We start from the raw sequence: 9,600 nt of genomic DNA, 5'->3' as shown, positions 1-9,600 counted from the left end.
CACACACACACACACACACACACACACACACACACACACACACACACGAATGGAAATTAAAAACAAAACAGGGCTAGATGAAATCACTTTGGAGATTGTGAATGATATTTAGTCCACTATTACCAAAAATAATACCTGGTAAGGAAAATCAGACGCAAATAAAAATATTCACTGGAAAAGAAAACCACTTCCAATTAAATTATGTAAAAAAAAATCAAAAGCTGATATCCCAATAAGACTGCACAAATGTTAGAGCAATAATGAAAGAGGAAAAAAATTTATGGTTATTTTTTATGCTAAAAATGATGTAACAGAGGACAAAATAATTGATGTGTCTTGATATATTGCAAGGGCAGTTGTATTTGATTTTAAAAATGATCTGGTTTTCTATGGATTGGTTTCTTGATGGAATATTTTCAGTTGTTTAATGATAAAACCAATTTAATGATAAATTAGTAATAATGGATATGCTTGTTTATGTGGTTGTACACTCACATGGTACAAAGTACAGGCAGTGACTTTCAATGATCAAGTAAGAGGGATAAGAGTGTAATATAAGTGAATGTAGAAATGACAGGAGTGGCTAAAAGTAAGCAAAATATGAGTCATGTTGAATTTATGTGATACCCTTTTTCTGAGGAGATGAGATCAGGTGCATTCAGGGTGGTATGACTGTAGACGTTATTCTGATGATCTCAAAAAATACTGATGTTTAAAACTCATTGAGAGAGAGTAGCTGGGCATTGTTACCTGCATTGTTGTATGTTTAAGATGAACATACAGAAGCACAGAGATTTCCTAACTGTCCCAAGGATTGGTATACTGAATGAAAGAATTAGGATGAGTACATTAGGTTTTGTTGGTTTATTTTGTTTCAAATTTTAGTCTAGTATTAAACACCTGACAGTGTTCTTTGTTATAATATAAGATTTCTAGCAGCTTTGTTTTGGAAGAAATTTCTAGGGATTTAAATTTATTATTCCTATATGGGTAAGTCCATTCTCATGTGTACGAGATACAGGCAGTTGCTCTTGGTATGAGCCAGGTTTTACCATGAAACTGTCATCATTACTTGGTTTCTCTCCTGGTGGCTTGCTAGAGTACTAGTCTTCTTTCCAATTTTTGCTTGATATTTCTATGCTAATAGAGTCAATATTGCAGTATGGTGATGTGGGTAGGCTCTGGAACCAAGCTGCCAGGGTCCAAATCTCAGCTCTGCTGCTTATTTGGTTCATGACCTTGAGCAACATTTAATCTTTCTAGACCTGCATCTTCCATTTGTAAAATGGAGGGTCACAGGAGCTAGACCTGAATTGATGGACATGTTAGAAAACTGGGATAAAGCCATTCTGCTGCCAGGCCAATCCATAAAGTTCAAAAGAGGAAGAACCTCTTCTGGAGTACCACAAGAGTTTTGTTTGGCTCTGAAAGTGACAGTGGAACTATTCAATTATAGACCAAGTGAGAATCATCTAAAGCTTAGACATTTGTTTAAAATGTTGAGTTTCAAATTGTTTTGACATTTTGGGGGGCTGCTCTGAGCCATCCATTTGTTTAGGTAGTAAATCTCTCAAATAGGTCTTGATCCTGACCTAATCTATCCCTGTTAAGTTAGGTCAGGACCAAGACCTGTTTGAGAGGTTGGGCCTGACATCCCTGTAGCTCACTGGAGTTAAGTGTCCAACTACTGGAAGTGGGTAATCCAGCTAGTGCTTAACTACTGAAAAGAAAAGGGGGCGGGAGGGTTGGATAGAGGATTCATGTAAATAGGCAGAGGCAAACTGCAGCTTTAAGAAAGGACTGAATTTGTAATGTGAGTGGTAGAATGTCAGGGAATAGGGAATTGGGGGAAAATTTCTTTATTTTTATGTTGAAGTAAAAAGCTAGAATTTTAATTTAGTCTATAAATTATAAAAGGGTGCTAATTTTATTTCCTAATTAACAGCATCTAGGTTAGACTTTGCATATAATTGTGCTAATTCTTAGGATGCACAAAAAATAAATTAAAGGCTTCATGAGGGGTTAATTTTTCTAACAAATTTATAGAATAGCACAATAGGGCATCCTTCACTTCTCACTTGACCTTTGTGACATGCTTATAAAGAATGTTATCTTTGCTAAATATTCAAGTGCTTCTTCAAACCCTCTTTTGAATGATTTACTTTGTCATCAAGTCTTTATTTTTCAGTGGCTTGTTTTCCAATTTCACTTTTATGGACTTCATGAAAGTCTGCAACTTTTGCAAGATTTTCAATTTCACTGATAATTATAACATGTCATAGTTTTTGTAAGAAAATAGCAGACATGAAAATGATGCATAGGATAAAAGCTAATGTAAGGCAGGAAGGAATTTTTGAGTATAAATTAATTTCATGTGTGGTCAGTTTCTTAACACATATTTTTATATCAAAATATATTTGCCTGCCTATGACGCCCTTCAAGTTTGAAGACTTGAATAATAAATATATGGATAACAAGAAAGGCCTGTCTAATTTTACTGTCAATTGAGACTGGGAAAGAGTCTTATGGCTTTGGCCTTTCTAATGTGTTATTGACAATAGAAACACCCATAATAGTTTGATATTTGCCCCAACCTAGTAGCCCCTTGTCCTAGACTTGGGATTTAGAATTTTATTATTTTCTCAAACCAAATGTTTCTAAAAGTAAAAGAGGCCTATATACATAGAGTAGTGCTCTAAGTTACCTTTATTTGGCACATATCACAGAGCTTGGTATATCGGCATGGAGTGAGAAACCCCAAGTAGATGAATCCTTAAAAATGGCAAACATATACAGTGGTTGCCTGCTGTGGTGAACAACAGATTTCCTTGTCTGGCATAGTGAGACTGGATAGCTTGTGAGGCAGGCTTCACTTGGGCTCATAATGGTTTATCTTTATTTGTTGCTCAATCTCAGGGAAATTAGAAGGAACCTGCATGCATGTGTACTTCAGTGGCTGATATGGAAGCCAGATACTGGGTGTCTGAGCAAAAGTCCTGACTTTAGTTGACTTCCTTCTGGATGCATTAGCGGATCAAGTCATATCTGAATGGATGTACTCATTAGTCCTGCAGTAGGTCCACTGGGAAGTTCTTTCTAATTTTGGCTTTGAGTTCACTGGATGAATGGATTTTACTAGAGTCTATCCTCTCCTGTGGATATTTGAATAATAGTTTTAGCTTATCATCAAAATTTTTATAGTGAGATTTCTTAATGCATATAATAGGAAGTCCTAGCCAGAGCAATTAGGCAAGAAAAAGAAATGAAAGTCATCCAAATTGGAAAGCAAGAAGTTCAATTTTTCCTGTTTGCTGATGACATTACCTTATATGTGGAAAACTTTAAAGACTTCACCAAAAAACTTCCAAAACTAATAAATATTCTAACAGAATATTTTCATACTATAAAGGTACATGATGAAAAATCAACATACAAGAATCAGTAGTATGTACTAACAATGAACTATTTACTAACAGTGAACTATCTAAAAAAGGAAATCAGTAAAAAATTCCAATTACAATAGCTACAAAAGTAAATATATAAAATATGTAGGAATACATTTAACTAAGGACATGAAAGATCTGTACTCTAAGAACTATAAAACATGAATAAAAGAAATTGAAAAAGACACAAATAAATAGAAAGATATTATGTGTTTATAGATTGGAAAATTAATATTGTTAAAATGTTCATACTACCGCCAAAAATCTGCAGATTCAATGCAACCGCCATCAAAATTTCAACAGCATTGTCCACGTAAGGAGAAAAAACAATCCTAAAGTTCATCTGGAACTACAAAAGACCCCAAATAGCCAAAGTAATCTTGAGCAAAATGAACAAAACTGGAGGTATCACACTGCTTGATTTCAAAATATAATACAAAGAAATAGTAATAAAAACAACATGGTTCTGGCATAAAAACAGACATATAGACCAATGGAAAAAATAGAGAGTCCAGGAATAAATTTACCCATTTATAGTCAATGGATTTTGACAGTGGTGCCAAAAACACACAATTGGGGAAAACAGACATGTTTTATAGTTCTTAGAGTACAGATCTTTCATGTCCTTAGTTAAATGTATTCCTACATATTTTATATATTTACTTTTGTAGCTATTGTAATTGGAATTTTCTGCTGATTTCCTTTTTTAGATAGTTCACTGTTAGTAAATGGTTCATTGTTAGTACATGCTACTGATTTTGTATGTTGATTTTTCATCATATACCTTTATAGTATGAAAATATTCTGTTAGAATATTTATTAGTTCTGGAAGTTTTTTGGTGAAGTCTTTAAAGTTTTCCAAATATAAGGTAATGTTGTCATATACCATTAAAGTAAATGGTGTAAAACAGGATATCTGTATACAGAAGAATAAAAGTGGATGCTTATGTGGCACCATATACAAAAGTCAATTCACAATGGATTAAAGACTTAAACATAGAGCCTAAAATTGTAAAAACTACTGGAAGAAAACATAGGGAGAAAACTGTACATCAGTCTGAGCAATGATTTTTTTGATATGACTCCAAAAGCACAGGCAACAAAATCAAATATAGACAAATGGTATTTCATCAAACTAAAAAGCTTCTGTGCAGGAAAAGAAACAATCAACAGAGTGAAGAGGTAACCTATGGTTAAGAGAATGGGAGAAAAATTTGGACAGAATGAATGTCCAAAATATACAAGGAACTCAAATAATAGTAAGAACATAAAACACCTAATTAAAAACTTGGCAAAGGACCTGAATAACTATTTCTCAAAAGAATGTATAGAAATGGCCAATAGGTAAATGAAAAAATCTTCAACATCACTATCAACAGGGCAATGCAAATAAAATCCATGAAGAAATACTACCTCACATACCGGTCAGAATGGCTATTATAAAAAATGTGAAAGATAAATGTGGAGAAAAGGGAACTCTTGTACACTGTTGGTAGGGATGTAAATTAGTACAGCCAATATGCAAAACAGTATGGTGGTTCCTTAAAAAGTTAAAAATAGAACTACCATATGATCCAGCAATTTCACTTCTGAGTATATATCCAAAGAAAACCAAGTTAGTATGCTGAAGCAATATCTGCACTCCTATGTTCATTGTAGCATTATTCACAATAGCCAAAATGTGGAATCAATCTAAATGTCCATGGACAGTTAAAGTGTTACATATATGTCTTTTCGAATTTTGGCTTGATATAGATACACAATAGAATACTGTGATAAAGAATATATTGCATAGAATGTATAGAATAATGCTACAGTATATTCATAGAATAGACAGTGTATTCATAGAATACATTATAGCATTATTCATATTAGCTAAAATATGGAATCAACTTAAATGTCCATTGGCAGATAAAGTGTTATATATATTCTTTCTAATTTTGTTTCTCTCTATACACACTAGAATACTATTCGGCCTTTAAAAAGAAGAAAATCCTGCCATTTGTGACAATATAGATGAGCCTGGAGGACATGTTAAGTAAAACAAGTCAGGCACAGAATGACAAATATTGTATGAACACGCTTCTGTGTGAAATTTAAAAAGTTGAGCACATAGAAGCAGAGGAGAATGATACTTGGCAGTGTCTGTGGGGAGTGGTTGTGTGGAAATGGGGAGATACTGTCCAAAGTTAGATAGGATGAGTAAGTGCTGGAGATCTATTGTTAAGCATGATGACTATAGTAAATAATAATGTGTAATTGAAAATTGCTGAGGGAATAGGTAAGTTCTCACCAAAAAATGACAAATATGTGAGGTGATGCATATGTTAATTAGCTTTATTTAGCCATTCCACAATGTATACATAGTTAAAAACATCATGTTGTATGCCACAAATATATACAATTTTATCAGTTAAAAAAAAAAAGGAAAACAGAAAAAAATAGAAAATGTACAGGGGAAAAAAAATTACAGCATTCCTAAGCATACAGTAAGGATGCCCAAAATGTATCTTGAGCACAGTTTTTCAATCTCAGTGCAATTGACATTTTGGACAAGATAATTCTTGTTGTGAGAGACTTTTCTGTGTAATATAAGATGCTTAGGAGCAACCCTTGTCTCTACCCACTAGATGACTGTAGCATGTTTCCAGTTTGAATAACAAAAATATCTGCATACATTGCTAAATGCCCCTTGAGAGGTAAAATTGCTTCTGGTTGAGACCAAGTCAAGACAAAGGTTGGAAAATTTGTTGGCTGTGTCTTCAAAATATGTTCAGAATTCAACCACTCCTATAGCTTCCATCTTCTCTTTGTCAAGCCACCATCATCTCTTGCCTGGATTATTGCAGTAGCTTCCTAATCAGACTCCTGGTGTCTACTCTGTTTTCTACTCTTACCTTTTTAGTATTTTCTCCACACAGCATCCAGAGTGATTCTTTCAGAACATGCAAGTTTATGTCACTTATCTCCTCACAACTCTCCAAAGACTCTCTGTTTCTCTGGGGGTAAAATGGTTTAGTAGGTGAATTCAGGACAATGGCATGCCAGGACCTATGGGACTCATCACAACCACCAGCTGAACCAGGGATTTGTGATGAAGCCAGAACCATGTGGGCAGCCAATGGCCCCTGAGAAGGCTCAAAACTTTCTGGATGTTCTTGCTGAAGTTGTCTTCAGAGCCAGTTTAGTCAGACAGGACTACTACTCTGATTCCTTATAGTCAGATACTTTTTCTTCCAAATAATTCTCTAGTTGGATCATTAATCAATTCACCAGGCTACTGATGACAGTTATCTCTATCCAAAAATAAAAGTCTACCCTTAAAAAGTTTGGATTTACTGCCACGGAGTTCAATTGAGACAAAGCATCAGATTCTAAATACAAACCTTTAAGAGGAGTCCCCAAAACTGTTATTAAATAATGGCAAGATCGATGGAATAAAGTAGAAATTCTTAAGACAGTTATGTTGAAGAAGATAATGTTCATTTAGATTTTAAAGTTTGGGGTGTTAATTAATATGAACTTTAATATTCAAAATTACTTCCTAGAGTAATTTAGTAATGACATTTTATAATATTTTGAAACATTTTAAGAATATGCCCTAGAAATATAGAAAATAAGTCACAAATTATAGTGATAAGATAGATAAGAGATAGAAAACCACAATTGCAAAAAAAATCAGGAGGTATTCTCCACACTACCCCCCACCACCCAGATCAACGTGAAATAAGATCTCATGGAAACAGCAAAATAAAGGACAGTTAAAGGTGACAGAGTACAGAAAACTTCACTTTGTTAAACAAAAAATGTCAGCAATCTGTTAGAGCACAGAAATAGTGATTGCCCCTTTCACTACAACATGGAAAGATTACACTTGGCTTTGCTAGTCTGTTTCTGTCTCTCCATATGGAAAAAATATAATCAACTGGATAATTTTCAGCTAGCAAAAAAAGGTGGAGCATAAATTCTAAAAATAAGTGTGATGTAAAAATGTGAAATGCTAAAAATGTTTGATAAGTTCTAACTGGGAAAACAGATAAGAAAAGACAGAGTAAAAGATTTTACAGCTACGTGAAATGGGGCAAAATTAAGCAAAAACAAACTTGAAATTGGAATACCAGAGAATATTTTGATGGTAATGACAAATGGTAATGTTCTGTTGTGTCACAAGAGACCCCATTACATAAGATAATTTGAATGTAAACTGGGAATACTCAGCTACATTCTCAAAATGATAATCCTTTTCTAGTGAGAGAGATAATTCTGGTTTTCTCCTTCCTGACGTATTACAAACTAATTTTTCAGAGTTTTATGAAATATTGTTGATTTTTTCTTTTAATACTTGTTATCTGGTCATCATGCTTCTCTAGGGAGAGAGTTATGATAATCTGCGTGCATGTTGGTTTATATACTCTTAACTTTAATTCCCTTTTAAAGTTTAAGTCTACTTTTTCTCCAGGCTTTTGGCTTGGGATAACTTTATTTTTGCTGCTGCAGAAAATAGTGCCATCTTTCATAGACAGTTGCAAAAGTAAACTTTCTCTAATAACATTCTAAAAATGTGATTATTATATAAAAACATGTAATCTAATAAGAGGCATGGTCCATAAAGCCATTAGTTAAATAGATTCATTAATAAGAACACATTTTCCAACACAAGACACTCCGTAAGTGGTGGTTATGGTCTCCAGCTGGCCTGCCAACTTTATTTAATTTACAATGCAGTTGAAACGGAATATAAATCAGACACATTATGGGTTAATAGGGCCTTTGGGGAGACAATTTGGAGACAGTGAGAGGAATAGTCAGGGAATCTGATACCGTTATAAATTATGTTTAAGACAATTGATTCAAGTCAAATCTTGGAATGCCAAGACCTTGACTATAATGTGTTCCAGGAAATTGGAAGATGGGACAGGAAGAAAAGGAAAACTAGGAGATGAATTTTTTTTTCTTGTGAGGCCACAAGTAAGTGGAAGCTCCCCCCAAACTCTCTCACCCAGCATGAAGGGGACTCTTCAGAAAACTCACCAGGAGAAGATTCTCTCTTTCCTCTAAATACTCCCTTGGAAATCACTGCTTAGTATTGCTAAGAGGCAATTCTCTATGGGTTTCTGCACATCTTGCAATGCAAGGCACTAAGAATCCTTTGTTCTCCACCATCCTTTCAAGGATGTTTGTTAAGAGAAAAGATCTGGAAGATAGAGATGTTGTCTCTCTCCAGAGAAACGGTAGGATTGCTTATGGCCTGAAGATATTATCTCCCTCTGGACAATGGGCAGACACTCTAACTGCCTATTATAAAAGATTTGGATCTCCTAAGCTGAGGGTTCCACTCTTGTAATACAACCCTATGGGAATTGGGGCTTTGGTACAAATGCAAATGTTAATGTTAGCCTGACTACTCCTGTTGCTCTGAGTAATGAGCTGTCCTTTTTCTCTGATTCAGGAGGCTCTTTCTATCAGTATCCATGGAAGTGTGGCAGGTGAATTTGTTAACTTGCAAATGAGCTTACTGCTTTTTAATAAAAGCAGCACATTTTGATTATGATTCTGATGTATGTGTATATCAGAATCTATAACAATTATTAAATATATTATTTATAGATTAAACTCTGCTCATTAATATACTAAATAATTTAGTATAAGTAATGTTCTTTGAAAAGGAAGTAATAATTGGTAAAATAGGTTGAAAATTAATTGTGAATGCCTATTTTGTGATATTTAAAAATGCTTTTCACAGCATGGTAATGGTAAAAAACCAAAACGAAACAACAACAACAACAACAAAAAAAAACAAACCAAAAAAACAGACACACAGGCCAATGGGACAGAATAGAGAGCCCAGAAGTAAGGTCACATACCTATGACCATCTGATCTTTGAGAAAGCTGACAAAACATGCAATGGGGAAAAGACTCCCTGTTCAGTAAACGGTGCTGGGAGAACTGGCCAGCCAGATGGAGTAGATTGAAACTGGAATCCCTTCTTACACCATACATAAAAATCAACTCAGGATGGATTACTTAAATGTAAAAAATCCTGGAAATCAGACTAGGCAATACCATTTTCGACATAGGAAAAGGCATAGATTTCATGACAGAGACACAAAAGGCAATCATGACAGAAGCAGAAATGTACAAATAGGATCTAATTGA

This window comes from Sapajus apella, unplaced genomic scaffold (genome assembly GCF_009761245.1).
Source record: "Sapajus apella isolate SASKATOON/1434 unplaced genomic scaffold, GSC_monkey_1.0 scaffold7, whole genome shotgun sequence".
Taxonomy (NCBI): Eukaryota; Metazoa; Chordata; class Mammalia; order Primates; family Cebidae; genus Sapajus; species Sapajus apella.
This window is presented reverse-complemented; position numbering follows the sequence as displayed.